Source organism: Pan paniscus, chromosome 2 (assembly GCF_029289425.2).
Source record: "Pan paniscus chromosome 2, NHGRI_mPanPan1-v2.0_pri, whole genome shotgun sequence".
Taxonomy (NCBI): domain Eukaryota; kingdom Metazoa; phylum Chordata; class Mammalia; order Primates; family Hominidae; genus Pan; species Pan paniscus.
Genome location: NC_085926.1, coordinates 236,770 through 257,674, shown reverse-complemented (window position 1 = coordinate 257,674; position 20,905 = coordinate 236,770). Strand labels below are relative to the sequence as shown.

The 20,905-nt window shown below is 36.2% G+C and overlaps 1 protein-coding gene across 19 annotated transcripts in view; it reads right to left on the bottom strand.

Annotated features, from left to right (window-relative positions):
• The window catches only part of CHL1 (cell adhesion molecule L1 like), a 209,265-nt gene that overhangs the window by 151,429 nt on the left and 36,931 nt on the right, over positions 1 to 20,905 (bottom strand). For 9 of the 19 annotated variants that reach the window (XM_008956633.4, XM_063602709.1, XM_034955660.3 and 6 more), the window contains exon 2: positions 8,360 to 8,439. The exons of the other annotated variants lie outside the window; for them this stretch is intronic. The gene's annotated coding sequence lies outside the window, so the exon portion shown is untranslated. The remainder of the gene's footprint in view (positions 1 to 8,359; positions 8,440 to 20,905) is intronic. 19 annotated transcript variants of the gene reach the window in all.

Sequence of the window (20,905 nt, the reverse complement as noted above, 5' to 3'; positions counted from 1 at the left end):
TGTAAAAGCACACGTTACTAGTAAGTATGGAAGGTCAAATTCAAGCCCACTTAAATCACCTCTCCAAAGCATATGTTCCTAAATACTAGATAATTAGGCCATGCTAATGTTGATTTCTATATAGTTATATTATAGTAACTATAAGTATTTAATTACCTTAATTAATCCATGCTAATCAGTCTTCCACCCAAAATGAAAGCATGATAATTGGACATTCACTAATGAAAAGCATATCTATACATAGGCTAACAAAATGGGAAATATTATAAGAAACAAATGGAAGGGTAAATGAAAATAAAATACCATTGAATGCTATAATCATTGAGGACAATCAGACCATCAGACATTTAACCAGATTTAATTCATGTCAGCACTCTTTCATTTGATTGGGTAGGTTCTGCCTTACCTTGGAAAATCAGTAAGGCAATGCGAAATAAGAAGTTAGAAGATATGAGATATGAGATATAATTTTCACTCGATAAATATACAATCGAACTTGAATAAATCAATGGCCCAGTTTTCTAACCTATAACGTAAGGACAATAGCACCTGGTATACCTATTTAATATATTCAATATGTGTTTCCTAAGGTAAAAATAAAGATAAATATGAAAGCACTTAAGAATATTTATTAATCAAAACATAAGAGTGAGATTTTAAAACACCAAAATAGAAATATGTATATATATCTGGATGCTTTCTTAAATCTGTGGCTCTACAAAGAAAGATTAAATGTTTAACATAAATATAATCAAAAGCAGGCTTTGTATAGCTAAAGCAATAGTAATTTAAGTGAAATATGAATAGAGTCACGAAGAGGCTCCAATCAAACTAAATATTTTTATGTTTAAATAAGTAACAAGGTGTTAAAAATAGTTTTCCCTTTTCTAGATTTAGAAATGTAATAAAATTTTACTTTGGCCACAAGAATCTTCAAAAGATTATTCTATATTTTATAAGAAACAAGTAACACAAATTTCTGGTGGTCTCTAAGTGTGTGGTGGTTGGAAAGTTTAACCTTATGGTTGGTTTATTATCATTTGATTTTGCAGTCCTTGGATTTCAATTTCCAACTCAGCTTGATATTTTTAGTTGAAAAACTGAATTTGTTTTAAACAGGACTGTAAAAATGTGACAATTACAAAAGGAATGATTTGAGAAACCAACCATAATGGGAAATTAAACATCCCACTGAAACACTTTAAAGGCTTTTTAGTAGAAGAAATATGTGCTATAAAATTTAATCTAAGATAATAGAAACTTCTAAGTGTGGATTAAAGAAATATAAGTAAAATTGCTAAAGGGTGGAATTATGCCTCTTTTAAAAAGTCTACTTTCCAAAAACAACACTTTTTCTAACTTTCCAGGATATAGGCTTCCCACGATATCTAGACAGAAATTTCCAGCTTTACATTTGCTTGCAAAATCATGGAAATGTAGAGCTGAAAGAAATCTTGAAACCATTTAATCCAACATCCCCCATTTTAAAGAAGTGTGAAATTGAAACTCAAAGAGATAAAATGGTTTGCCTAAAATCACATTGCAAATCAGCACTATGTTGATGACACTGATAACAAACAGTAGTTGAGATGATTATCTGAGATAAGGATTATGAGCCCACTTTACAGATTAGCAGCCTCAGGTGCAGAGAGGTTGACTAGTTTGTCCAAACCTTCAACCGAAAATTTGCTGAGTTAAAGCTGGAACTCATATTTTTCTGGAACTAAAATCCTTTCTCAGTAAATTATCTATAGCACTGTCTGTCCTCTGCCTGATAGGTGGACTAATTTTTTACCTCCCCAGCACAGATGGATTCCGCATCTATCTCAAGAAAAATGAAAGCATTCTAATAAAGTTCCCAATCAAATGGATCCTTCTAGTCTTACTTTCTGGTTTAGTTTACTTCTCATCTCTGATCAGGCATTTGTTGCTCAGAGAAGCCTTCTCTGACCACCACAGGTCAAATCACCATATTCTAGCGCTTATTAGAGCAGCAATTTTACATTTGTTTGCATTATAACTTGAATAACATGTCTGCCTTTATAAGATTATAAGCTTCATGAGGATAAGAACTGTGTCTCTCTTTGCGACTGTATCTTCAACCCTGTGGCTCTTAACAGCCACACAAAAACAATCGTTGAATAAATGCCTTTGAAAATGCTTAATTCCTACAAACTAATAGGGCACCCTATAATTAGACAACTAGAAAGACATTTCATAAGAGGATTACCTTCATTTTCACTGTCATTTTACACATGGCACAGGTTTAAAATGTCATAAAATATACAAAGCATAATGACAGGAGAATATAATAAATAGGAACTGAAAGAGATCAGAATATGTCACCCCAAAATATGCCACTTTGGCATGAGGTTTACTTTGAGCTGAAGGCAGTCAGCAAGCAGCAAACACAGAAAGAGCTCTTTGCCTCCCCACTATAGGCCTAAAAGGAAGACATACACTTCTTCTTGTGAGGGTCTTCCCCCTTCCCACTGCTGTACCAGGAGGACAACCACTATCACTGGAGATAGAAACTCAGTACTGAGATAGATCTGCACAGACAAATCTTACTAAAAATAACCCTAATCTTCTACTAGGTTTGCCCATATACTTAACTTCTCACAATTAACTGCTACTAGAAGCCTAAATCTCTTTTCCTTTGTCTTGTCACTTCTACACAATTTATCACCCTTAGTTAAAATGGTATACAAACCTGGTCTAATTGCGTTTTTGAGTTTTCACTTCTTTACTATGACATCCTCTCTGCATGTAAAAATTGAATTACTAATATCAAATAAAATTTGTGGCTTGTAATCCCAGCAATTTGGGAGGCTGAGGCAGGAGAATTGCTTGAGCTCAGGAGTTCAAGACCAGCCTGGGCAACATAGTGTGACCCCATCTCTATGAATATAAAAAATTAGCCAGGTGTGGTGATGCATGCCTGTAGTCCCATGCTGCTCAAGAGGCTAAGGCAAGAGAATCATTTGAGCCTGGGAGATCAAAGCTGCAATGAGCTGTGATTGCACCAATACACTCCAACCTGGGTGACAGAGTGAGATCTGTCTCAAAAAAAAAAAAGTACGCTTTTTTTTTCCTATTAATCTGTCTTTTGTTAGTTTAATTCACAGTCCCCCAGTACAGATTTTAAAAGAATAGAGAAACAGGATTTTTTCCTTCCCATATAATATTCATACGGAGTTAGGGAGCTGGCTATACTCACAGTATGTACTGAAACAACAAAAAATACATAAGGCTTGATATAACTGGTTAACAGGAAGTTAACCATTAGTATGTTACCATGGACCAAAGTCTGTGACCAACTTAAATTCAATAGGCAATAGTCTCTCAAATATACAATTATTTACCTGCTGTTTGCAACTGTGAAGAGAATCTTAATGTATGCATTTGAAGGGCTACAAATAAAGGGAAGCAACTGCAGCAAAAGGCACTGCCTAATAATGCCTGTTTGCAAATAAGTTACTTAAGCCAATAGTGCCAGTTTCTCACTCTTTCGAAGGTAGAACTCAAACATGCCATAATAAAATTCATTTTCATTTTTCTAATAATGCATGCTATCCTTAAGAAAGGTAGATTACATTGCACAGGGTTCTTAGCGAGCTTTGACATGTTTCTTCTTTTTTCCCCTTTCTTCTTTCTGATTTTTTTCCCTCCTTTAGGGTGGGGATGGTGTGGTAAATGTGAAGTCACTAATCTTTGATCTTTGTGCATGAGGCTTCCTTCCACTGCAAGTCAATTATCACAGACTAAATTTGCCTTTGATCGGAGGCTTTGATTTACTTTTTAATTCCCTGCTTCATCACTAGGCTCTGAGATGTGTCTGCTCTTTGCCCTCTGCAGTTGTGTTGGTGATAATAGTGATATATTTCGCTGGTTTGTTTCCTTTCCAAGACCTCAAATATCTGCCAAATATCTGCACGTGTGTGCAGTCCAATAAAATCCACCGTTTAGAAGAGATGTCTGTGATTTGTGTCAATGTTTTACATGGTATTTTTCTCCAGCAAGAATTGCCTTAGGGCAAAAATAGCATTTTCTTGAGGGAACACAATTTTCTCCTTTCATTGGATTTTGCTCTGAGTTATTTGTTTAGCTGTGCTACATATTTTCATGGACATTTTATATGTGCAGTCTGTCATGTTGCTACTTGAACAGTCCTTTTAAATGTCAATATAAGATTAAAAGTGTCTGCTTATGAAAGAGATCACCCAAGTTTTTCTGGGTTTCAGTATCTTTTATTCTTTAATAATTTAATGGTGATTATAGTCATTCTTTTCTCTGCAATGCAGTAGCAACTGAGGTACTGTTTTCTTTTGATGAAATGAATCTGCCTTCTGAATTTGGAAAGAAAGAAAAAATTAACTTAAAAAAGGCTATGAATATTGAGCTTGAGCCTATTAAAATCTTACAAACAAAAACAGAGGGACAGAGGAAACTTTTGGAAGTAATAAATACATTTATTACCTTGATTGCAGTGACAGTCTCATGAGTCCTCGGATATGTCCAAACTCATCAAATTGTACACATTAAATATGTCGTTTGTGTATCAGTTATACCTCAATAAAATTATTAATAAAAACCAATAGACTGACAGTAACAACAAAAACCTACAAAATGATCACAGACCTATGCTTTAAAATGTAATTATTCATATAGTGCTCTTTCTATAATCTTTTGATTTTGAGATGTCATTTTCCTAGTGACTTAAAATATACCTGTAGCATTATAATGAAATATAAGTATACCTCAGCTTCCCTTCGGAGACCTAACTGAATTTTCATGCCTTGGAAATCAAATTTATTTGTGTACGTGATTTGAGTAAAAGCAACTTCAATAAAACTCCAGTTGAAACAAATGCATTTTTGGCACTTCAATACCAAAATTATGTATGCAATTTGGAGGTAATCCAAAGAACAGCTGAGAGAGGATGAAGGGAATGGGGTGTTTGGCTAAGGAAGAAATGTGAGGCTTCTGAATGTCCCCAGAGTGGGTGAACAACAAGAAAGGAACATAACAGCCCATAAATATTTAAAAGGTATAGACATCAAATATGGATAGGAATGATTAATTCTGGGACAAGGGCATGGAGCTAGTTCTGCTGCACTCATATCCTCATATCATGGGAAAGAAAAAAAAAAGGATATGGGGTAGCATCATTGCTGAAGAGCATACAACTTCGATTATTTATGCACAATGTTCTAGCATCCAGTGGAATCTTTCATCACCTCTGAATGCATCTGAAGAGATGTTGAAAATCTATGCATATTTGTTTAACAGAGGTGAACTTCTTGACCAGGGTCCCACTTGGCTATGTGGGGCTATCAGAGACCTGATAGTTAAGGCAACATTAAGACTCATCAGTAACCATGTTTAAGTGTAAATGGAAACTCTTAGCAAGACTGCCAAGATAACAGGATCCAGAGAGGCAATGTCAGAACTTCTCAGCACAGAAAGTGTCCAAAAAGTGATCTATCAGGAAAATCTTTCCCTCCTTCTGTTCCTCTCTTTCTTCTTCTTTCTCCCCACCTCTACACTTACAAAGCGTCTAATATGCCCCAGATTGTGTTCTCAGAGGTAATGATGAAAATAAAAATTTAACTTGAACTCTGCTCTCAAAGATGTGTTCATGAGACCAATGTGTAGAGAATTAATTTCAACTGAGCATGAGGCATGTAAACGGAGATAGAAGGAGACAGAGGCAAGACTGGTCAAGCAAACTGCATTTGTGCAGTATGTGCAGCTCATTGTCCTGAGAACATTTAAAAAGGAGGATTTGGTTAATCGTGTCCTCCTCAGGGTACAGGAGCCAAGCCCTGGTGTAACTAAGCATTTGAATGGTCTCTAGCAGTAGATTTGTGTGTCATTGGAAAATAATCAATACCTTTATAAAAACTTCACAGACCACCAAGAGAAGGCAGCTGTTAACGTCTCATAGGATAGAACTTTATTAAGACTGAAATGAAAATACTATTCTCCCTTCTCTACTCTCTTTATGTCTTTGACATAAAATAAGTCATCCAAATGCATAAATCAGTATGAGATGCAGTGTGCAGAGATAGGTACCATCAAGCAGTCTCGGCACATGACCCAGGGTGGCCACACAGCACATGTTTTATCACGATCTTCTGCAGCAAAAATGTAGTCCCTGTCATTCAACTACTTAAGCCTTCTGTTAAGATGCATGGATAACATCGCCTTTGGATAAATGATACATAAGTGTAGCAATAACTGAAGTGTTATATACAAATCTGTATTCATCTGATAGGCACAAACTCAATCTCATAAGATTTCTAACAGTTAAACTGCTTATGGTGCCCTAAGTTCAGATAAATTTGGGTGTTGAAACATGTAAAAACAAAATTAGCATTCATATGTTGTAATCTAATCAGAGCTTGAAGATGATTTTACTCCCTCGTTTTAAAATTCTTGAGAGGTTGGGTATTCTGGGAGGAAATTTCCAAACAAGAGATTCTGAAAAGAAAAATGAAGATTAGGTAAATGCGTGTTTGTGTGTGGGTGTGGGTATGGTGTTTTATGACTACGATTCCACAAACCCTTCCTGGAACCTGATGGCTGATTTCCCTAGCACAATGAAAACCGACAGTAAGGGAACTTATTTTGTAGAATTAAATAATGATTTCATCAATCACCAAGAGGAACACAAGAAATAAACATAATTCAATAAAATACAGGAAAGAATGCAGGGCTACGAGCAAGAAGGGTGTTTTGCAGGTTACCATCCATTTTCATAATGTCAAGAGAAATAATTATTAATACATCATCATGACACAACCACAATTACAGTTTCTCATAGTAGTATGATAATCTCTTTTTTAAAATTTAATACCCTGGGTATTGTATTTTGTTCATTACTATCTCAGAAGATTTACCCATGTTTCTTATGAACTAGAAATTCATTTAAAGTGAAATCATAAAAGTGTTTTAATGGAATAAATGTATCCCACACAATCATCATCAAAGGAATTGATTAATCAGGTTTTGGGAAGAGTTTTCTCTAAGGATATTAGAATATACTTCAAACCATTTTTAATGTTACAAGAGACTTTCAGATGCCCTGTGGTTAGAAAGTCTGTATGGAGAACCCCTCTTGGAGAAAGTTCCCAAGTGAAGATCTAAAAATAGTGGAGGGCGAAACCACTCCAGTGGATGAGAGAAGAGATCAAATGTTTTTCAAAGCACAGAGAGTTTCTTCATAGACTTATTCTTGGTATGGCCCGCATTCATTTAGAAGGCCGCTGGGGGTTACCAGGAACCAGGTATGCTAACAGTAACCCATAAAGTCAAGATTCTCTATCTCTTTCCACATGGTCTTCATTATTTTATATTTGTATTAAGGTCCCATTTGCAACAAATGCATAGAAAAAAATTCTTCATGCACCAAGTAATATCTTATTTCTTCTGGAGTGCATATTCTCTTGGTGACATAATGTGCTCCTGAGAAAGTAAGAAAATCATTCTTTCATCATTGAGAAAAAAATTACTCGTTTTTGTTTTTCCTCCAATCATTTTGTCTTTAAAAACTAGTCGTGATACTAATTATTGGCACTTACTGAACCAAACACAATGGTATGGACCAAACCCAGTGCTAATATTCATTATCGTAATAATCTAATTTAGGCTGCACCTGTAGGCAGTTACAACTATTATTCCAGTGTTATGATTTACAAAATGGGTCATCAAAATAGCTAAACAGCTTACCTAGAACTACATCACTGTGTGTTTGGCCCTCCTTCCAATGTGAACTTTTCTTATTGTTCAAAACTCTTTGAAATTAGTTATAATTCAGCTTGGTGTTGCACAAAGAATTTGAAAAAACTCCAATCAAGGATTCAGGTCAGATTTTAAATGGATTCAAATTCAAGGAACAGTGACTGAAGCTGTAAGTCGTTCAGACTATGAAGGGTGAGCTCTGTTTACCCCCTGAAAATACAGGTTTTCTCACTGAAACTTCAAGCCTCCTTAGAAGTCAACCTTCTCAAATCTCAGTGGTGAAACTATTTTTTTCTATTAAAAATGACATTTTGATAAATATTATAAATATGCCACTTTCAAATATGCCAACAGGTCAGCCAACAAGAAAAATAACTTTAAGGTAAGGGTTTTGCTCTTTCAAAAATAAACCAGCAATTTAATGGAACTCAAAAAACAAAAAAACCTTCACTATATGATATATCTGGTCCATATCTATGCTAAGACCGCAGTTAAGACAAAAGTTCTGCAACGTCTTCTTATCCTTATCTTTTGTGACTCCTGCCCTATGTACTGCAATAATTAAATACAATCAAAAATGCATAAAACAACTGATTAAAGAAAATACTCTTACCAGTAAATTAAGTTCCCCTTAGTTCCACTATGATTTGTTTGCAGTATTAAGACAGGATTATGGTTTGCAGTTTACATCACCTAGGGATAGATTAGAAAGTTGTAATTTTGGAAACAATTATCATTTGAGTCACTTTTAAATTAATTCTTACATTTTCTGTTTAAAAAAACGGATTTAATTTTTCTTTCTCCCCACACCCCTCAAAATTTCCACTCAAATACCTAAGCTATAGTATTGCTCTGTTGCTAAAAAAGGGGTCCTGCGAATTTCTGTCAAGGAACAAAAGGAGGAGAGAGGGCAGGCGTGCAAAAAGCAGCCACGTAATTACACTTCTCATTGAAAACATTATCGATGTGTCTTCTCTCATGAATTCACGTATTTTGCAACAGACCACAACTGTAAGCATTTCTACATAGCGGTTCTCCTGACCTATCTGGCACAATAGCTACTTGCATCTGTCTGATGCTGTGACTAATCTTTCAAAATAAAACGATATAGACCAAAACGAGGAGAGCTTCGTCAGGAAGCATTGAAAGATCAGACCTCTGAACTACAGAGTGAACATAAGCCTTCAACTCAAGAGGTCATCTCTCACCATGGTTTGCCAAGCCGCCTATCTCTTAAAACATCAACATGTGAAATGAGGGGACTGATTCAACCAGTATATCCAATCCTTTTACTGTTCATTCCCAGGTGTCTCAAGGATTGGCTCCCAATCTCAAAAAGATTGCTTAAGCTTGTTTTTGAATGCCATCGCATGAACATGCTTTTAAAAAACTCTATTTTCTATTAGGCATCAGAACGATCGGAATAAGTCAACATTTTTTTGCATACCAGCTGTCATAATTTAATGACTGAACATCATTCAGAAGAGCTAAATTCCATGTAATAATTCTAACTCATTCTGGTAGAAATTACTAATTAAGGAGATTTATAAAACTACATCTTTGGCCCTAAGAAAAGGAAGGATGGCTGAAAAATTCAAACAGCTCATTTCCACTCTGTGTATTATTTGACAATCTTTTTGGCCTTATTCCAAAAGCTGTTGCCAAGAAGTTATAAACAGATTGCAATGCCTCCGGAGAGAACCTCACACCAATACACTGAGAAGAATTCCACCCTAGCAAGTATAAGAAAAGTCGTCACTGCTTTCCAGTTGACCAAGTGACACACTGCACAGACTGTGTCCTTAATACTTTTGTTTAGTAACCTCATTTCAGCCCCACAAGGCCTACTTCTGACCGCATTATTATTACAAGCAGAAATGTTTATGGATGACTAACCATGCATGAAACTGCATTTAGTATGGCTTCTGACCAATGGGTCCATGGTACACATTGTTTTAATATAATTGTGCTCACTGACTTCTGCGGGCTGATAGAAGTTTACCTAAGTAGAAGAGTACAGAACCTGGCTCCCATGTTGCTGTGTCCAGCATCCTATGTGTGTTACGACAGTCTCTCAGTGGGGAAAAGAAATAATGCAATGTTTGCATTTGTTGACTCAAAATGAGATTTGCTGACCCTGCTATTCCATTTGCTGAGGTGAATGTTAAATGACTTAATCTAGAATGTTCTTTATCCCAGTGATAAAGAATGTCATGCATTCAGGATCTCCTACAGCCATGGTACCACTTTTATTGTTCTAACATTGGATCTGTCTAAGACATCTCTTCAAAATCCATCATGTCATGAAGCCACCTCAGGTGGCTCTTCCCAATGGGTCCCCACTTCTTACCACTGTCAAGGACATTCATGACAACAGAGATCAGTACTTGTGCTGAATTACCCACCACACTCTCACTTAGGATTTTCAAGACAGTTGTTTGACATTAGGCATGGAAACTGTAGCTATGATCAAACTTATTTGTATGCTCACAGCAGCAGCCTACGCCCACAGAGCTCTCATCTGCTTCCTTCAGCTTTGGTTCAGAAGGCATTCACATTAATCATGTATGTAAGTTCCTTGCTACTAATCTAATCTCTCTCTGTGTGTGTGTGTGTGTGTGTGTGTGTGTGTGTGCGTGTGTTCTTAGTGTTTATTGTAAATGAAGAATTATCTCTGTATTATTTTATTTTATTTATTTATTTATTTATTTTGAGATGGAGTCCCACTCTGTTACCCAGGCTGGAGTGCAGTGGCGCGATCTCGGCTCACTGCAAGCTCTGCCTCCCTGGTTCAAGCCATTCTCCTGCCTCAGCCTCCCGAGTAGCTGGGACTACAGGTACCTGCCACCACGCCTGGCTAATTTTTTGTATTTTTAGTAGAGACTGGGTTTCACCGTGTTAGCTAGGACGGTCTCAATATCCTGACCTCATGATCTGCCCCCCTTGGCCTCCCAAAGTGCAGGGATTACAGGCGTGAGTCACTGCACCCAGCCAGTCTCTGTATTATTAGGTTTTCTTTCATTCCTTCATGTTGTAGGTGCATGATCTCTGGAAAGAGATGCACAGACCATCCTTTAGAATGAAACAAGAAATATGGAAACATATACACATATATATATACACACACACACACACGTACTTATGGTTTTTCATCTCATTTTTAAACATTTCTCTCCTTTTACTCTTTTCTTATGATAAATGTTAGCATACTAGTGTCTCTGTACAATTTAGGATATACATATAGTGGAGGGATAGGCTCAAACATTATTAGATAAGGGTATATACACAATACACTACTATAATCTAAGAAAACGTCTTTCTAATTTTGTTTTTGTTATATTAACATGACATACAATCCTTTGAATTTATTTACTCTAGAAAGCATTTACCCTTTCCCTCACCACCATTGACATAGATACTAACGTCTTATTCTCTGTTATTAGTGAAAAGTTGTTTTTTTTCAAAGTCCCTTAGTTTCTTTTACTTAAGAGATACAAATAAATATACCCACCAAATGTAAAACAAGAATGGAGAGGAATATTAAAAAGAAAATATTAAAAAGAAAGTAATTTAAGGTGAAACTACATTTGGGTCCTTATTGGTTGTGTGCTTTGTAACTAAGATTTAAAAAGTATGACTGAAAGAAAATATAGTATATGCACAAAAAACTAGTTAAATTAAACTCTACTGACTTGAGGCAAAGTAAAAAAAAAAAAAAACAGAGAGAAGTATACTGGAAGGAGAAACAGCACTCGCTGAAGAGCAAGATACAGTAAAAACTGGGTTATGAGGGTACACTCAGCAAACAACCTACTCATGGCTGGTGTAATAGGAGAGCTGCAGATCAGCGGAAGTCAGGGTCACTTGTTTTCTGAATATGAGCATGTTGTGACTCTGAAGTTATCTAATATTTCAAAGTAGTACTTTTCACACAACATACCCTCTACAGCAAACCTATGACTTCATTAGATGCTCAGCAAGAGAAATGGTGATTGCTTGCCATGCTGGAAGAAAAGTTGGCTTCACAAGACATTTTGAGACATGTCATTTTATGACATGACTCCTTTCTAAGCTATTTATAAGATAAATTTCTCCTTATACACTGAACTGACAACAAATCATAAGTAATTTGAAACTCCATCTAGACAAAATTAACTAAAGGCCTAACAGCTATAAATATTCCTACTTCCTTTATTCTGTATTTAACATAAGAAATCTTGAGTTCCATAAGGGCATATATTAGTTGCACCAATGTCACTGCCTGGCACCATAATAAAACATAATATATACTCTTTGGATAAGGCCATAATCACCAAAACAGCATGGTACTTGTATAAAACTAGGCACATAGACCAATGGAACAGAATAGAGAACCCAGAAGTAAACCCAAATACTTACAGCCAACTGATCTTCTACAAAGCAAACAAAAACATAAAGTGGGGAAAGAACACCCTATTTAACAAATGATGCTGGGATAATTGGCAAGCCACATGTAGGAGAATGAAACTGGATCCTCATCTCCTACCTTATACAAAAATCAACTCAAGAGGGATCAGGGACTTAAATATAAGACCCGATACCTACAAAAATTCTAGAAGATAACATCAGAAAAACTCTTCTAGACATTGGCTTAGGCAAAGGCTTCATGACCAAGAATTCAAAAGCAAATGCAACAAAAACAAAGATAAATAGGTGGGACTTAATTAAAGAGCTTCTGCTCAGCAAAATGAACAGTCAGCAGAATAAATAGACAACCCACAGAGTGGGAGAAAATCTTCACAATCTATACATCCAACAAAGGACTGACATCCAGAATCTACAAGGAACTCAAACAAATTAGCAAGAAAAAAACAAAAAATCCCATCATAAAGTGGGCTAAGGACATGAATAGACAATTCTCAAAAGAAGATATACATATGGCCAACAAACATACGAAAAAAAAATGCTCAACATCACTAATGATCAGGGAAATGCAAATCAAAACTACATCTCTGTACCACCTGACTCCTGCAAGAATGGCCATAATGAAAAAAATTTAAAAAATATTAGATGTTATTGTGGACGCAATGAAAAGGGAGCACTTCTACACTGCTGGTGAGAATGTCAACTAGCACAACCACTATGGAAAACAGTACGGAGATTCCTTACAGAACTAAAAGTAGCTCTACCATTTGATTCAGCAATCCCACTACTGGGTATCTACCCAGAGGAAAAGAAATCATTACACAAAAAAGGTACTTGCACATGCATGTTTATAGCAGCACAATTCGCAATCGCAAAAATGTGGAACCAGCCCAAATGCCCATCAATCAACAAGTGGATAAAGAAATTGTGATAAATATATATGATGGAATACTACTCAGCCATAAAAGGAGGAAATTAACCGCATTCACAGCACCCTGGATGGAACTGGAGACTATTATTCTAAGTGAAGTAACTGAGGAATGGAAAACCAAAAATCCTATGTTCTCACTCTTAAGTGGGAGCTAAGCTATGAGGATGCAAAGGCATAAGAATGACTTTGGGGACTTGGGGGAAAGGGTGGGAGGGGGGTGAGGGATAAAAGACTACAAATTGGGTTCATTGTATACTGCTTGGGTAATGAGTGCACCAAAATCTCACAAATCAGCATAAAAGAACTTATGCAACCAAATACCACCCGTTTCCCAAAAGCCTATGAAAAAATAATTTAAAAATATATATATATATATACTGTTTAGATGAATTAATGAATGAATGCATTAAAGCTACACATATCAATTAATAGTAGTATTCATAGTTCCTTCACCTTACAGTCACAAGTATGAATGTCATAGCTTCATAGAGCAGGAGGGAGCACATTACCACCACAGTGTCTGTCAAAAGAGATGCTGCAGCAGAGAAAAAAGAGACAGACAGACTGGAAATGGAGCAAGTGTGCACTTACTTGTTGTGAGATCGTAAGCTAATCAAGTAGCCTTTTAGAACTCCAGTTGTCTCATTGGTAAATAAGGGATAATAGTATCTGTTTTGCAGAATGGCTTGGAGGAATAGTACTAACATGCAAAAATTGCTTAGCACTAGGCTGAGATCTAGCCGGTGCTCTGTGATAAGCAAGGGGCAGCTGCGGTAGCAGCAGCCACATCACTGTCCTGATTGATGATGTCCAATGAAGCCGGGAGGGACACTTGAGATCAGTCTCCGGGTTCCCCCTACTTGAAAGTCCCCACTCAACTCAGCCATCAGGAGGAAATCACACAGTACCCCACGTGGTAGCATATGAACCTTGACAGCTGCTATATAAGCCACATGTGTGAGCAGCTACATGCATTATTCTCACAAGACAAAAAAAAAAGGTTTTTTGTTTTGTTTTGTTTGTTTGTTGTTTTAGAAGTCTTGCTCTTGTCACCCAGGCTGGAGTGCAATGGCGCGATTTTGGCTCACTGCAACCTCTGCTTCCTGGGTTCAAGCAATTCTCCTGCCTCAGCCTCCTGAGTAGCTGGGATTACAGACACCCGCCACCACATCCAGCTAATTTTTTTTTTTTTTTTTTGGTATTTTTAGTAGAGACGGGGTTTCACCATGTTAGCTAGGCTGGTCTCGAACTCCTGACCTCAGGTGATCCACCCACCTCGGCCTCCCAAAGTGTTGGGATTATAGGCGTGAGCCACTGTACCTGGCCAGAAAAGGGTTTCTTTACAATGTTTTATGCAAGATTTTGAGTTCCTTAAGTCCAGGTCGGGGAAAAATGATCTTATTAATTTTTGCCTTACTAGTACTCAAGCACAATGGCTGTCAGATTGCCAAATATTGGTTGCTTAATACACATATGTTGACAAAAAATGCCTATTCTACATAGGTGTGTATGCATTTGAGATCAAAACTGGCTATTTTTTTTTATTTTTTTTCCTTTAAAAATGTATCTGATCTCAATTGATCTTTAAACACTGGAGATTTTGAGTGATTTTTTAAATTGCTAGAAAAGGCTGTGAGCACCTCAGCTTTTAGTCAATATTTAGGTCAATATTCTTAAGAAACTGGGATTGAAAACACCTCTTTTTTGGTCATCAGCTAACATTTACCTGACAGGAATCAGTTCTTGATTCAGATCATGGAGGCCCAGACCCTCAAAATGTGTGCCAAAATACTCAATACAAATTTGAATGACTGTATCTTTTAAAAAGGAAAATGATACATGAGGCACATAATATTCCCTAGGTTATAAGCTACTAGTACTGCAAAAATGAACACACAGACAGAAATTCTTCAATATGTCTAACATAAAATGATGTACAATAAAGTAAGAACTAGAAAAAATACGATATGTTGTTAATGTTGGCTTTTGGGAATTATTTATCAGCAAAACCTTATATAGTCAATGTGAAGATGTTCAACTTTTTCTAAGAATACTTATGAAAGAGCATTCTAAATAGAAATAGCCCCTATTTCTGATCACGAGTTTTACCATTTCTTTACTAAATCACAGATATTGACTCTCCACTAAACATCATATGTGATTTTTTTCTAATATCAGTTGAAGACAGATTATATGTCAGATGTCATATTTAATAATTTAGTATAATCTCACGTAATGCAAGTACCTTTAATGTGGGTACCACTAACTTTAATTTTACAGAAGATTAAACGAATTCAAATAAGTTAGGTATGATTTACAAAGTTACAATGACAATAAATGTCAGCACCAAGATACGAACCTAATGTGTGTAACCTCAAGGCCTGTTCCTTTATCTACGGTAGACCCTCTTTCTTATTGCATCACTCGTCTAAAATACTTTGAGAAAAGGACTCCATACTGGTTATACCTCAGTCTTTTACTATTTTTAAGTTATATTCAACTGTCTAAAGGAGGCTGTATTTTAGCCTGTTTTCACAGTGCTACAAAGAACTTCCTGCGACTGGGTAATTTATAAAGAAAAGAGGTTTAATTGACTCACAGTTCTGCATGGCTTGGGAAGCCTCAGGAGACTTACAGTCATGGCGGAAGGTGAAGGGGAAGCAAGGCACGTCTTGTATGGTGGCAGCAGAGAGACAGAGTGAGTGGGGAACTTCCACACACTTTTAAACCATCAGATCTTGTGAGACCTCACTCACTATCATGAGAACAGCATGGGGGAAACCACCCCCATAATCCAATCACCTCCCACCAGGTCCTTCCCACAACACATGGGCATTACAATTTGAGATAAGATTTAGGTGAGAACACAGAGCCAAACCATATTAGAAGCCAACAGCGTAATAGAGAGATATCAGCAAAGAACATTCCAAGGCAAGTCAGAGGTCCTAACGAGTTTGATTCCTTGCTATGTCAGTAACACTCCCTATTAATGACGTGTTTCCTAACTAACTGGGGCCTCAGAATCCTTATCCACGACATGAGAATTTTAACTAAATGCTATTTACAAGGTTTTTTTTTTTTGCCCTAAAAGTCTATGATTATTTTTTAAAAACTCCCTAATAATGGGACTGAAGGAGGTACAGAGAAAGGCACTACATTATTTAAGAGGCTGGGGCCATGGGATTCACACAGAGGAAGATTAGAAACATTAGAAATCTTTAGTGTGGAAAGATGAATACACAGAACAGATAGACTGAAATAAAATTTTAAGGGACACAGAAAATGTGACTATAATGTTTTCTATAAACTTGGCCTGTTACAACTTGGAAGACAGGAGATCCTCCAGAAATAAATTGAGGGCAAATCATACACAATAGAATTATATTACTATAATGGATCATATATGTTAAAGAAATAAATAGCTTCCAAAAAAGGAGAGACACATTTTTGGCCAGTGCAGGCATAGTTTATTCATAGAAATGAGGATACGCATTTCATCGCTACTGTCCAAGAACATCATGGAGAACCAAGACACATTCTCAAGAACACTTCCCTTCCCTATAGAAGGCTGACCTAGAAGGACCTGGGGCTGACTGATGATATCAATAACACTCAGACACTTTGGGGTTTTCATCCAGCTCCAGCATGTAGCACAAAACAGGTCATCACTAAATATTTTCTTGAGTGAATGAATAAGCTCTGCCACATACTAGCTGTGTCACTTTGGGAAAGTTAGTTAACTCCTGTTTTTTTTCTGCAGTAGGATGTGGACATGACAAAGCTCCTGGGAAACCAGCTATAGCCAATTCATCATAGTAGAATATCAAGCAGGCGGAGCAGGGCCTGAGGCCAAATGCTGCCACACAAGGTCCAAATCTCTTATCATTCAGATGCTGGTCTTCCCACCATGAATGCTGAGGCAGCCAAACAATCCTTGAGGCCATGTTTCAAGCATGTTGCATAGTCAAACCTCAAAACTCAGATCCCAGCACCAATACCAAATCATGAAACTTAAAAGCCCCACCTCCCAGAAGCCAGAGGCCCTCTTCTGGAGGTGCTAGTCCTCTGTTTCCCACCTTGGAGTATGACGGCAGAGGCATCTCTTGTTTTCTCACTACTGTCAAAGGTAGTATACCAAAAGAAATCATGTTTGAAACAGTCTTGAAAGCAATAAGCAAAAATGTCAATGTTTTAAGTTAAGAATAAATCAAATAGATAATCTTTTAGATCTCAAATAGGACCCAGTTCTGACTTTATATTACTCTCTAATGCAAATAGAGATGGCCTCCCCTGGAATTAGAAGGCCATTAAAATTTGTGGTAGTAATTCTGCAAACAATTTATAGAGAAGCACTATGTTTTCCTATATAGTCCAAAATGTATCTGATAGTAACCTCAGATACCACCTTGAACTAATGCCTGATCACACCAGTTAATTGTGGGCAAGTTAATACCAATGTCAAGCTTCTTTGGTAATGATAATGGGATACATTTATACAGGGCTAACTATAGGCCAGGCACTCTCTTAAGTGCTTTACATTTTATTAACTCATTTTATCCTTACAACCCATGAGGTAGATACTGTTTTGCTTTTTTTTTTTAATGTCCTCATTTAACAATGACCAAACTAAGGCATAAAGAAGTTACATATTGCCTAATGTCACATGACCATTTCTCCAGGATGGAGCTTTATAATTTTGATAACCTTAAATATTGCCATAGGTGTTATCGCAGCATCAGTACACTTTTAAAGCAAATTGTTGTTCTTTATGGCCGCAAGATTAGTGACACAAATATTTTTAATAATGTTTAGAAAGCAGAATTATAAATCATTAAGTCACACTGAAATACATATGAAAACTGCCTGGAAGCCTTTTAGGCTTATTTAGGTGTGAAAAGATGTTAACATCACTATTATGAAGCATTTCTGTCCCAGAGCATTGTACAAAGGGTCTTTGTTTATTCATCCAAGAACATATTACTTGACTATTCTGTGTCTGGCACTGCACTCAAGGCACACCCATGAATGGGGAGCCCTGTGTCCCCAAAATAGGAACTTGTCTAAACACAGCCAATCTCAGGATATTACTCTGTTTCCCGCTTGAGCCATTGCACCTGCTGCTTTGGACTGAGTATTTGCTCAAGTGGCTTTCAACCTCTGACCACCCTCCAAGATCCGTGCATCACCAGCATGGGGGCCTCAGAATCCCGTCCTCTCCCAAAGCAAACCAAGAGCTAAACTTTCTGTTTTCCTTTAAATATCACTAATTTTCACACTCCCCAGCTATTTTCAGGGCTGTCTTTGTATTTTAGTCTTGATAACTACGTAACGTCTCATGCTGCAGTGAACCTTGGGAGACAATAAATAATTTTCAAGTAGTTTCACTCTTTCACCAGCAGAAACTCGCTTTCTACCCATGAAGTCAGGTTGGAAAGGATTTGTAGGAGACAGAAATTGGTTAAGGTGGATAATTGTGGGAGTTTTGTTTTATTATAAAACTAACAAATTCTCACTCTAGATATTTGGTAAAATACAAATACATATGTATACATACATACATATATACATATATATATACACACACACATACATAATAAAATGGACATCTGTAAAATAATATTTTAGTGTATTTCCTTCCTCAATTGATATATTAATATTCACCCAGTGCTATAGCTACACTCATATACACACATACAGATATGTGTATGAATACATTACATATGTAAAAATCATATGCTATTTATCTCTACATAACCTTATGAGCATTTTGACTTCTTTAAATATTCTAACATAGATTTTTATGTTCATTTGGCCAGTATGCACAGATCTAGAAATCTAACTAAGTTTGGATTAAACATATTAATATATCACCAAATACCAATGGAAAAATCTTAACTGAGTGTAATTTATAACAATAAAATTTGGGTAACAACCTAAGTGCCCAATAATAGAGAAATAATTAAATATGTAGAATATAGTTATGTATTAGAAAAGTTTATAATTTTAAAAAGTTGTGTTTTTAAAGAATATTGAATGCTGAGACTTTGTATAATATTAGGTGAAATAAAGCACTACAAAATTTTTTATAGAATGTGAGCTTAATTTTGCTCATATGAAAAATACTATGTATCAATGTCTACATGAGAAATAACATTGGAAAGAAAAACATCAAATTGCTACCATTGTTTATGGGAAGAAAGTGGTAAGCAGAGATTGAAGATGACTTAATGTAATAGATATATTTTTAATGATCATGCGTTACATTTTTTCACATCAAAATAAACATGCTAAGAAATAAAAACAGTATTTTCTCCAAAGCCACATAGCTATTTGGTTAGGTAAGTAGCCCAGTTTAGCAAGCTACAAATGAAAGAATGGCATTCCTGTTGGGGTTGGGGGCTGGTATAGAAAAGCAAGAGAGGCAACTCAGAAACCTAAAAGAGCAGGGCACAGTCAAGAAGATATATGAAATTTGGGAGGCTGAAGATGAGGTGTATAAGGGCAAGCAATAGATAATAAAAAGAGATGAGGCTGAAAAGTTGGATCGCACAGAATGTGAAGAGCCCTAGGTGTCATGCTCAGATAATTAAACTTTATCTTGTAAAAGACCGTCGTGGATTTGTAGTAGGAAATGACAAGATCAGATTTATGTGTCAGGAAGATAACTCCAGTTTGGTATCTTTGTATCCTCAGATACCTTTAAGGTTTCAAGGATGCTGGATGTCTTGATTCATTATGAGAGAAAGAAAAAAAAAAGGAGGAAAGAAAGGACCAAATTGATTTTGCCAGAAATGGTTTGAGTCCAGCCCTAAACTTAGAGAACAAATTTTAAGTGCTCCCTGGTTTCTTTTATAAAAAGGTCTTTGAGTAGAAAAGGAAGTGGAGTAACAGAGAAAATTCTAGACTAAAATGTAAAGTTAAATGAACAGAACAGCACCGTCTCAGGCACTTGCTAGCGAGCCATTTAGCCAACCTCTCTGAAGGTCTCTTTCTTCATTTTTTTTTTAACTGGAGCTAACAACTTCTGATTCATTTCACTCACAGGGTGGCAATGAGAATATATAAATGGCAAACTGTAACACAGAAAATATCTAACCTAATGATAATTATTATTTTATAGCTACTCATGAGCAAATAGAAACTTCGATCTGTAAAAAAATCTAAGTACGAACATCTAACTTGTAAAACTGTGAAAATAAACAGCTAATCAGCAGAGCATAAATAAATGACTCTAATGACTCTTTAAAAAACCGAAAACTGTTACAAAGGGGCATAGTAAAACGTTAAAAAAATAAAGTAGGCTATAGTTATTGACAGGATCTAAATGTTACCTTAATTATTAAACTTCTAATTTACTATAATAATATGCTAATTATTGTAAAGTGCAAGGTAGAAAAGGTACAAATTCAATGACAATTCCCAAAATATTGTTAACGAAAATGAAATAAAAATAACTCAGTACAAAGAGCTCCAGGGACAGTGCACAAACACACCGATATACAAAAACAGTTGTGTCACTCAAAAGACTAAATTAATAATGTGTAATGACATGCCAATATACAGAATGAGATCATGATTCTCCGGTGCCTCCTCACAGTGAGGTCAGTAATGGTAGACACCAAAACCTTCTCAGTTAAGGAGATGAATATACGAATTCCAAGCATAACGTCTCGTCAGCCATCAGTTGTTGCCATGACTTGCCTTCCTGCCAAATACTGATAAGTACAGAAATCAAATATAAGGAAATCCAGAGATTTTTTTAACATGAGGAGAGTCAAAATGTTGGAAACCATTCATTAAAATAAAATTTATATTGGGCTAGGT